Genomic DNA, 8,270 nt, shown 5'->3' with positions numbered 1-8,270 from the left:
TCCCTCCCTACCTCCCTCCCACCCACCGTCTGCATGTCCGTTGTGTCGCACTAAAATCTCTGGCTGTGCCCCGTTTAATGATGTCTGCCTAATTTTATGCTATTTTTTGATGTTGCACAGCAAAATGGGAATTGATGATGTTGTTGTTGTTGCTGTTATTGTTGCTTATTCCCATTTGCAAATGGCGAAAATCAACAATGAATCTCTAAATTTCAACACTATTTCTGTACATCTTTTTTATATATTTTGCCCTTAGGACTGAAAAGCACTTTCATTTGCCAACAGAAATTTTATGAAAAGCAATGCAAACTTTTTAGTAAAAAAGATCAACAAAAACACAAGTTCAACGCATTTCCAAGAAATTTAACAGAAAATAAAACTAAACAAAAAATGCAGAGAACTAAATTAGGCTAATGGAGAGAGAAATTTGATTTTTGATAATAATTTTTTGAAAATGTTTAGAGAGAAGACAAATATTTGTTTATATTGAATGACGTTTTTCTAAAACTTTTAATTAATTTAAAATGGGTTATTGATATCGAGGTAACTTTGCTGAAAACTGTTTTTAAAAGAAGTCTGTTTATAAAAAAAAATTTAAATCTAATCCAATTGCCATTATAATAGTAAAAATGCAGTCATAATAAACATTACAAAAAATTGTAAAAGGTCTATTGAGATCCGTTAAACGTTTTATATTAATTTTCATGTGAATCCAAACAAAAGTCATAAAGTTATTTTTTAACAGCCGGAAGTGGCTGGAGTCCCCATATTTAGTCGTCCGGTCGCCATTTTGAGTCTTGCGGCAGCCATTTTCATTAAAAGTAAAAGAATTAAGTCTGTTAGCATTAAGTAGCTTTCTTATATTATTATTTCATATGTCCTCTTTGGTTCTTAATTCTCATTTTTTAATCGTATAAAGTATTAAGTCCAATCTATCCTCTACATTGCACTTGCTGCTTGCCCAGCCAGGAACGAATAGATCATTATAGCTTATTCTTTAGCTCCTGTTGGCATTTGCAGCATGAATGAAACTACATACTTTGGTGGCTCTCATTTCACACGCGAGTGGCTTGCACACGCAGTCAACTTGATTGCACTACACATTCAGACCCCCCTCCTCCACAAACTCAACTTCTATCAAAGCTGAAGCCAAGAGAAGCCTCAAACAGAACCACAGGCAACCCAATCCAACCCATCTCAACTGAACCTCCTGTCAAGGAGCAGTGAACCAGCCACTAATGAAACATTATGGCTGTCGTAACACCAGCCACGCCGCACAAATCCACTAAAAACGTTTACGGCTTACGTGCAACATGACTTTGGTGGACTTTTCCAACGTGCAGCATAAGTGGCACGTACCTACAACACAAAAAAAAAAAAAAAAGAAAAAAAATGTGGGGGGAAACACTAAAAAGAAACAAGAACCAAGCTAACTGCAACGCACAAAAGTGTCCCAGGCTGCAATTGATTTTTGAGGTCCTCAAATGTAGGCAACAGTTTTATATCCGTATTTCACTTATGAATATCTGATATATACGCCTATATATGTATACGTATGTGTGTGTTGGCATATATCGTATGCATATATATACATATATTCTCGCGTATATTTTGTTTTGTAGCCACTGAGGCAATAAATTTAAATTTTTCTATAAAACGCCATATAAACGATATGGATATGAAAGCCACTTGACAATGATATATGTAGCAGGATTTTTATATATACACAAGATTATTGTGTCCATGTATGTGTGTATGTGTTTGGTCATTGCTTTGCTCTCCTTTTAACCGGAAGCCGCTTACGCACGGCTGCTCCAGTATGCCGGAAGTCAGCTATAGAGACAAAAAGAGTACGAGTACAGGAAGGAGAGGTATGAGAAAGGGATGGAGGAATTACAGGGCCACTCTACCTCGAATGAATGTCAACATGTTGATAACAAAAAACTACACAGAGCCACCAAAAATGTACAAAATGTTATTGCTATTGTTCAGTATACACACGCATTAACACACACACACACCCCCATATACACCTACATTTATATAACGCCACCACAACTAATGCGGAAGGAGATAAAGTTTTCCCTTAATTGACTAAAACTGTAACAACCGCATAGTCTTTATCTTTTAAAGCTTATATAAACTAAACCCATTTAGGTGCTAGCAATAGTAAGTAATTGAAATGCTAAGTTCAGGCTAAATAATTATTTGATTTTAGCTTCTTTAACAAGGCCAATTTTCGGCAGGGACGATACCTTGCAACGCCTCTGATATAAAGCTATAAGTATTGAAAAATACATAAACTCCATTTTAATGTTGTATATAGAATATTTTCACTTAGCTAAACACTTTCTCAATGCTCTTGTGTAAACAACTTGTTATTCAGCCAACTCTTTTATATAGGACATGATGATAAAATGCTACCATCATAAGTTTTTCTCTATTGTTTTTGCAATTCTTTAGTGCCTGAGAGTAACTTTATGTGGGAGTTTGTTGCCTTTGGTGTCTAACATGGTCAACAGACGACAGCAACTGGTTGGCTGATTTTCGGTCTTTCGCATCCCTGAACCTCAGGCCATGGCGTGGTCAAAAATGCAATGGTATTTTCTTTATACTCTGGGTGAAATTTTTCAATGCTACATTGTCTTAAAAAATGAAAATCATTTTTATGAAAACAATAAGAGCGATGCTTGGCTGCTTCTACTAACAATTTCGGGCAACGTACAAAAAAATTAATGAAATTTATGTTTGGCTTTCGTTGCATAAATGCTTGCGGGGCATATGAATGAGTGGTAGAGAAGGAGAGAGAGCGGAATGGGGAGTTATAACAAAAATTTCTTATTGTTCTTCGTAGTGATATTTTGCAACCGCGATGTGGTGTATTTTATTATATTTTATTATTACTCCTCATACATACATACATACTCTAGCAAAAGGTACATCAAATTAAGCAAGAAATTCAAGTTGTAGAGATGATATTTGGATATAAAGCCTAGAGAAACCATATGTACTTAGATTTGAATTCAGCGTTATTTAGTTTAGTTTAGCATGTTTAGTTAAGTATTATAGTCAATCTGTTTTTCCCAAATGTTTTGACCTTATACAGTTCATACAAAATTACGAGCTAAAAAATTCTTCTATGTTTCACTAAACCCGCTAGATTATAGTGGATAACGAATTAAGTCATGTTATCGAAAAAAAAATCATCTCTATTGAAAGGAAATAAAAGCTTAGTCTAGCGATTACTAAGCCATGATCAAAGTATCATTCAGAAATACAGATCTCATTAAGCGAATTATATAATTAAATACTTTCAAAACGTACATTTTATTGATTTATAGAATAGTAAACTTTTTCTTGTTGGGAATTGTAGAAAAATAAGCCTAAAATATGATATAATAATTTTTTAATTTGCATATTTATAGTATAATTTGGATACATAATAATAATGAAGCCAATATCAAAAGCAAACATACTCAACCTATAAGGCAACCGCTATTTAAAAGAGTATACAGTTTTCGGCACCACGAAAATTTAACGCATGGTTTTTTATTTTATTATTTATAGTTTTGTATGGGGTGGAAGCCAACAAGAATGCCAACAACAACAATGAAAAAAGAGTCTGTTTCTCTTTTTTTGTTGTATTATGCATCGTAATTGTTGTTAAAAGAATTCTTTCACAACAGTGAAAGCTGCCTAACGATGACTCAGACGGCAGCATGAGTGCCCAGTCATATGGCTCCACAAGGATGTGAGGATTGGGAAGCCAGTCATCGCCCTTTTGTTAGTGGCCTTCTTCTCTCTTTTTTGTTACAGTGTTCTGTTCAATGTTAGTCAAGGCACTTAAATAAAACTAATGGAAAACTGGTAAATTATAATCCTTTCACAACATTAAGTAGTTTAGTGTTTTTTTTTCACTTGATGGCTTTGAAGTAAAAAGTTTAAATTTAAAGATTAGAAAAAGTTAATGGACAAGAGTATAAGTTTTTAAATGGCATTTTTATATATATATTTTATACAAAGATAAAGTATACATATACATATCTGTAAACTGTACTTTAAGCAAGCTAGTTCTCAAAGTTCAAACTGTTTTCCATCGAAGAGAAAAATATATATACCAAGTGATCTATGAAGAACGTATCGTGTGCTAAAGACGACACACATATCTCGCGCATTAAGATTCTTCAATGGATTAATCGAATACTTTTCAGTCGATATAAGAAATTGGAAGATCTGTGCTCTGGAGCGGCTTACTGCCAGCTGTTTCACATACTCAAACCAACTGACATCAATATGAAGAATGTAAAATGTGTAACGAATATTGAACATGAGTATGCACACAATTATCGAATACTTCAGAAGAGTTTTAAGCGAGCGGGAGTAACCAAAGAGATTCCTATTGAGAAACTTGTTGCAGGGAGACGCAAAGATACCCTGGAATTCGTTCGATGGTTTAAAGAGTTCTTTGAAGCTAATATTGTGATAAAAGTCTCCAATGATGATATGGTGCAACAACATAATAAGCCCATGGGAAGCTATAGTCAGTTGATCAAGAAAACTCCCCAATCATCCACTAAGAAACGAAAAATATTACCTACTTCTGTTAAAACGGATCCAAAGTTACGCAGACCAAGCAAAGTAACATTCAAAAATCAAGACAATTGCAGGGATTTAGTACCAAATATCTCTAAACGCAAAAGTCATCAAAATATCATTCAGCAAAGAGCTGTAATGAATAGTAAAGAAATTGCCAAGAATTTACCATTTGATCATCTGTCTCAATACGAATTAATGCAATCAACTCCGCTAGAATACTCAGAACAGAGTTCGGAGGAGATAGATTCTTTTGGAAGTAAATCTTCTACCATTTATTCTCAGCAAACTCCTGAAAAAAGTAAATCTAATACACACTTCTCATCAAATGGAAATGGCTTATTTAAAGAGCCTACCATCGAATCGAACCAAAAGAATCACCTTAAAGAAATGCTTCAAGAAGCTATTGAAATAGCTGCATGGAATGCTTTAGTGGATAAAGTTGCAAATATCACAGATTGTAAACTGCCTTATGAACTAAAGAACGTAAACGATTCCAAAATAGATACATTAAACCGTGGAGTCCAAAAAGAAAAAGAATCTTTAAAAAACAGGGAACCATTTAAATATAAAATGGAACTACCGACAATTATGGAACTATCTCCATCTACAAACATTAGTATACAAGACGATCAAGAACAAACTTTATCGATTTACTCATTAAAAGATGCTGAAACTCAATTGGATTTAAGTGATTTACTTGAAAATAAACTCAGAATTTATAGTTCCGAGTTAGAAAGGAGTAGAAGCCGTTCATTTTGGCACAAGGCCTATGAATGTGGTGCCATACAAGTGACACTCGTTTTCAATGATAATGCAGACATTGATTTTGATGAATTAATCAGATTTACTGATTTGCTTGTAAAAGATAAAATAGATTGTTTGCTTGGAAATTTGTATAAAACAGGCAAGAATCAAAGACACATTGATCTTTTATCAGAAAATATCAACGAGTCGGGAGATGATGAAATTGTAGATATATTCAGCACACCAACCTCTCCCCTTCTCAGGAAGTCTAAGTCATTACCAAATCTTGAGATTGACGAAAAGGCGAAGTTACAAGAAGAAAAGAAAAATTTGAATTGTCGTCAAATTGCAGTACAAAAAGATATAGATTATTCCTTGGCGAAAATTGCGCTCATTTATTTAGCCTGCAAGAATGAAACAACAGTAAATAAAAAGGAAATTCTTAACATAATCTATGACCAAGGGGAGACTGCTGCATCTACACCAAACTCACACTGCGGAGATGAAGAAAAATAAGAGTAACAAGCCATTTTAATAGGAAATTTAAGAAGTATTTATCGTTGTGCCAAATCAACTGCATGGAGGGAGCCACATAACTTGCCACTCGATATCGCACAGTCGAACAAGCACAAATTTATGACACAAAGAAATCTTTCAATGAAGTACGACTTCATAAATTTTTCTAAACTTATTAAAACTTATTACTAAAGTTTAAGCCCAAACTTTCAAATAAATAAAATGAAAGCAGTCCTAGATCTTAAGAGTTTTTAGTTTCAACTGGCTACAACGACAATTATTAACCTTGGTTCGAGTTTTTCTATTAGATGTATATAGGAATACCAATAAAATATTCTGTAAAAATGTCTAGGTAGTAATTAAAACAGGTGTGAAAAACTATTTTAAACTGTATTTAGCATAGAACAAAATATTTTGAAATAATATTTGGGTAGTAATGAAAGTTGTAAAAAACTGTTTTCAAATGTATTTAGCATTGAATTTCTATAAAATAAAATCGGAATATTTATTTTAATTGAATCAATACTAATTTCAGTATTTTACTATTTACAAAATCTTTTGTTCGTCTGTTCTAGGTGAAATAATGAGCTTTTTAAGTTTTTGGCTTGCTTATATATTTCCTTCGGAGATTTTCTTCAGGAGAGTTTTGAAACAAGTTGCAGATTGATTTCTTAAAAATGTTTAAAAGTATCTAAAATAAATGTTAAGCATCATACAAATAACTTTTAATGTAAAATGGTAACTACCTTATCAAATACATTGTTTAAAGTTCATTGGCAGAGCTTATTTTAATCTTTTGGGTGGGATTTTTTTGTGTTTTCTTTTTGAGAAAATGATTTCATATCTTCGAAAATATTAAACATTTGCCAATAATTCAAATTCAAATTCTGCCAATTTTCTTTAGCTTAGGTCTCCTTTTACTTCAAAGACCAATATTTACTATATAAGAACTTAATTTTTAACTCTTATTTATATGTCTAAAGCCCTATAAATTCTCCTTCTTTTTTATGAAATTTGTAATCTTTCTTCTAAGCATTCTATTTATACTATATAGATAAGAATTCCACCAATTACTCTTTGCTTAATTTTTCATGTACCACACTAACTTTACATTTTTTTTGTACTCTTAACACTGTCTTTTATTGCCACCTCTCTTAGGCTTGGGTGTATGAGTGTATTTTGCATACATTTTGCATAATAAGCTGCTTAGTAAGACGAGAAGAAAAAAACTTTACCATAACTTAAATTGAAAATGTAAACGTAATGCTATTAACACTCTCTCTTACTCTCTCTCTTGCTGTACTAAATTTCTTTCTTACACCATGTACACACACATACTTTAACAGGCAACTATGTGTGTATATGTTTATAGCAATTTGCATATGAAAACAGAAAATGTTGTCCCAGCTCCAAGACCAAAAAGCATGCAACATTTTGCATATTAAATAGATTATACATTTTTTTCCAAAGGTTACCTGCATGTTGGACTTACCCAAACACACACTCACACACACACACATGCACGAAAAACACAGCACTAATAGTGGCAACATGCCTTTGTGTTTGTAATTAGAAACTTGGCATTGCCTAGTTTTAGGCGCCCGCCCTTTGTTTATGCAAATATTTAAATACTAGACTACTTAACCTACATAAAATGCACACAAGTAACATTACAACACGACAAAATGTTGCATAAGCCATAAAAAAGGATGCACAACAAAAACAACTCACACACACACACAACAAATTGGCACTAACAACAGCAACAACAACAACAACAACAACAAGAAAAATAACACACAATTCCAACAATTTTGAAGAAAAAAGTTTATATATATGTGTGTCTCTTCTCTTTCTCTTTCTGAAATTTAGCGCTTGGCCTAAAAGTATACTACAACTACTGCATCATTAGTGTCAAACTTGCAACTCATACACGAAGAACTGAACTAAACAGAACAGAGCAGAGCAAATTGAAAATGTATGCTCATTAGAAAGGACAAAGAAGCAAAAGCGCATTACCGAGTTCCTAAGTCATAATAATTACCAAACAACAAAGCCAAAAAGACAGGCAAATGGAAATGTGATGCAAATGTAAATGCTACAACAGTTCAGTTCAAAAGTCAAGGACAAATCAAGTCGAATGAAATTTAAAAGCATGAACAAGACCAAATGTTACTCGTCCTTTGCCAACACTATACTAAAAATTAGCAGAAGGCCAGCAGCATCTCGAGCAGCAAGCTGAAGACAAATTTAGAGCTTTTTCAAATTATTGCCAACAACAGCAACAACAAAAGTATCAACGGGAAATTGATATATTCGATTAGTAATCTCAGTGAAAACGACGACGAAGACGAAGACGAAGACGGAGCGCAAGACAACAGAGGGCGGCGTATTCCTAATTTGTCAAACGGCTT

The sequence above is a fragment of the Drosophila willistoni genome, assembly GCF_018902025.1.
Source record: "Drosophila willistoni isolate 14030-0811.24 chromosome 2R unlocalized genomic scaffold, UCI_dwil_1.1 Seg167, whole genome shotgun sequence".
Classification (NCBI taxonomy): domain Eukaryota; kingdom Metazoa; phylum Arthropoda; class Insecta; order Diptera; family Drosophilidae; genus Drosophila; species Drosophila willistoni.
This window is presented reverse-complemented; position numbering follows the sequence as displayed.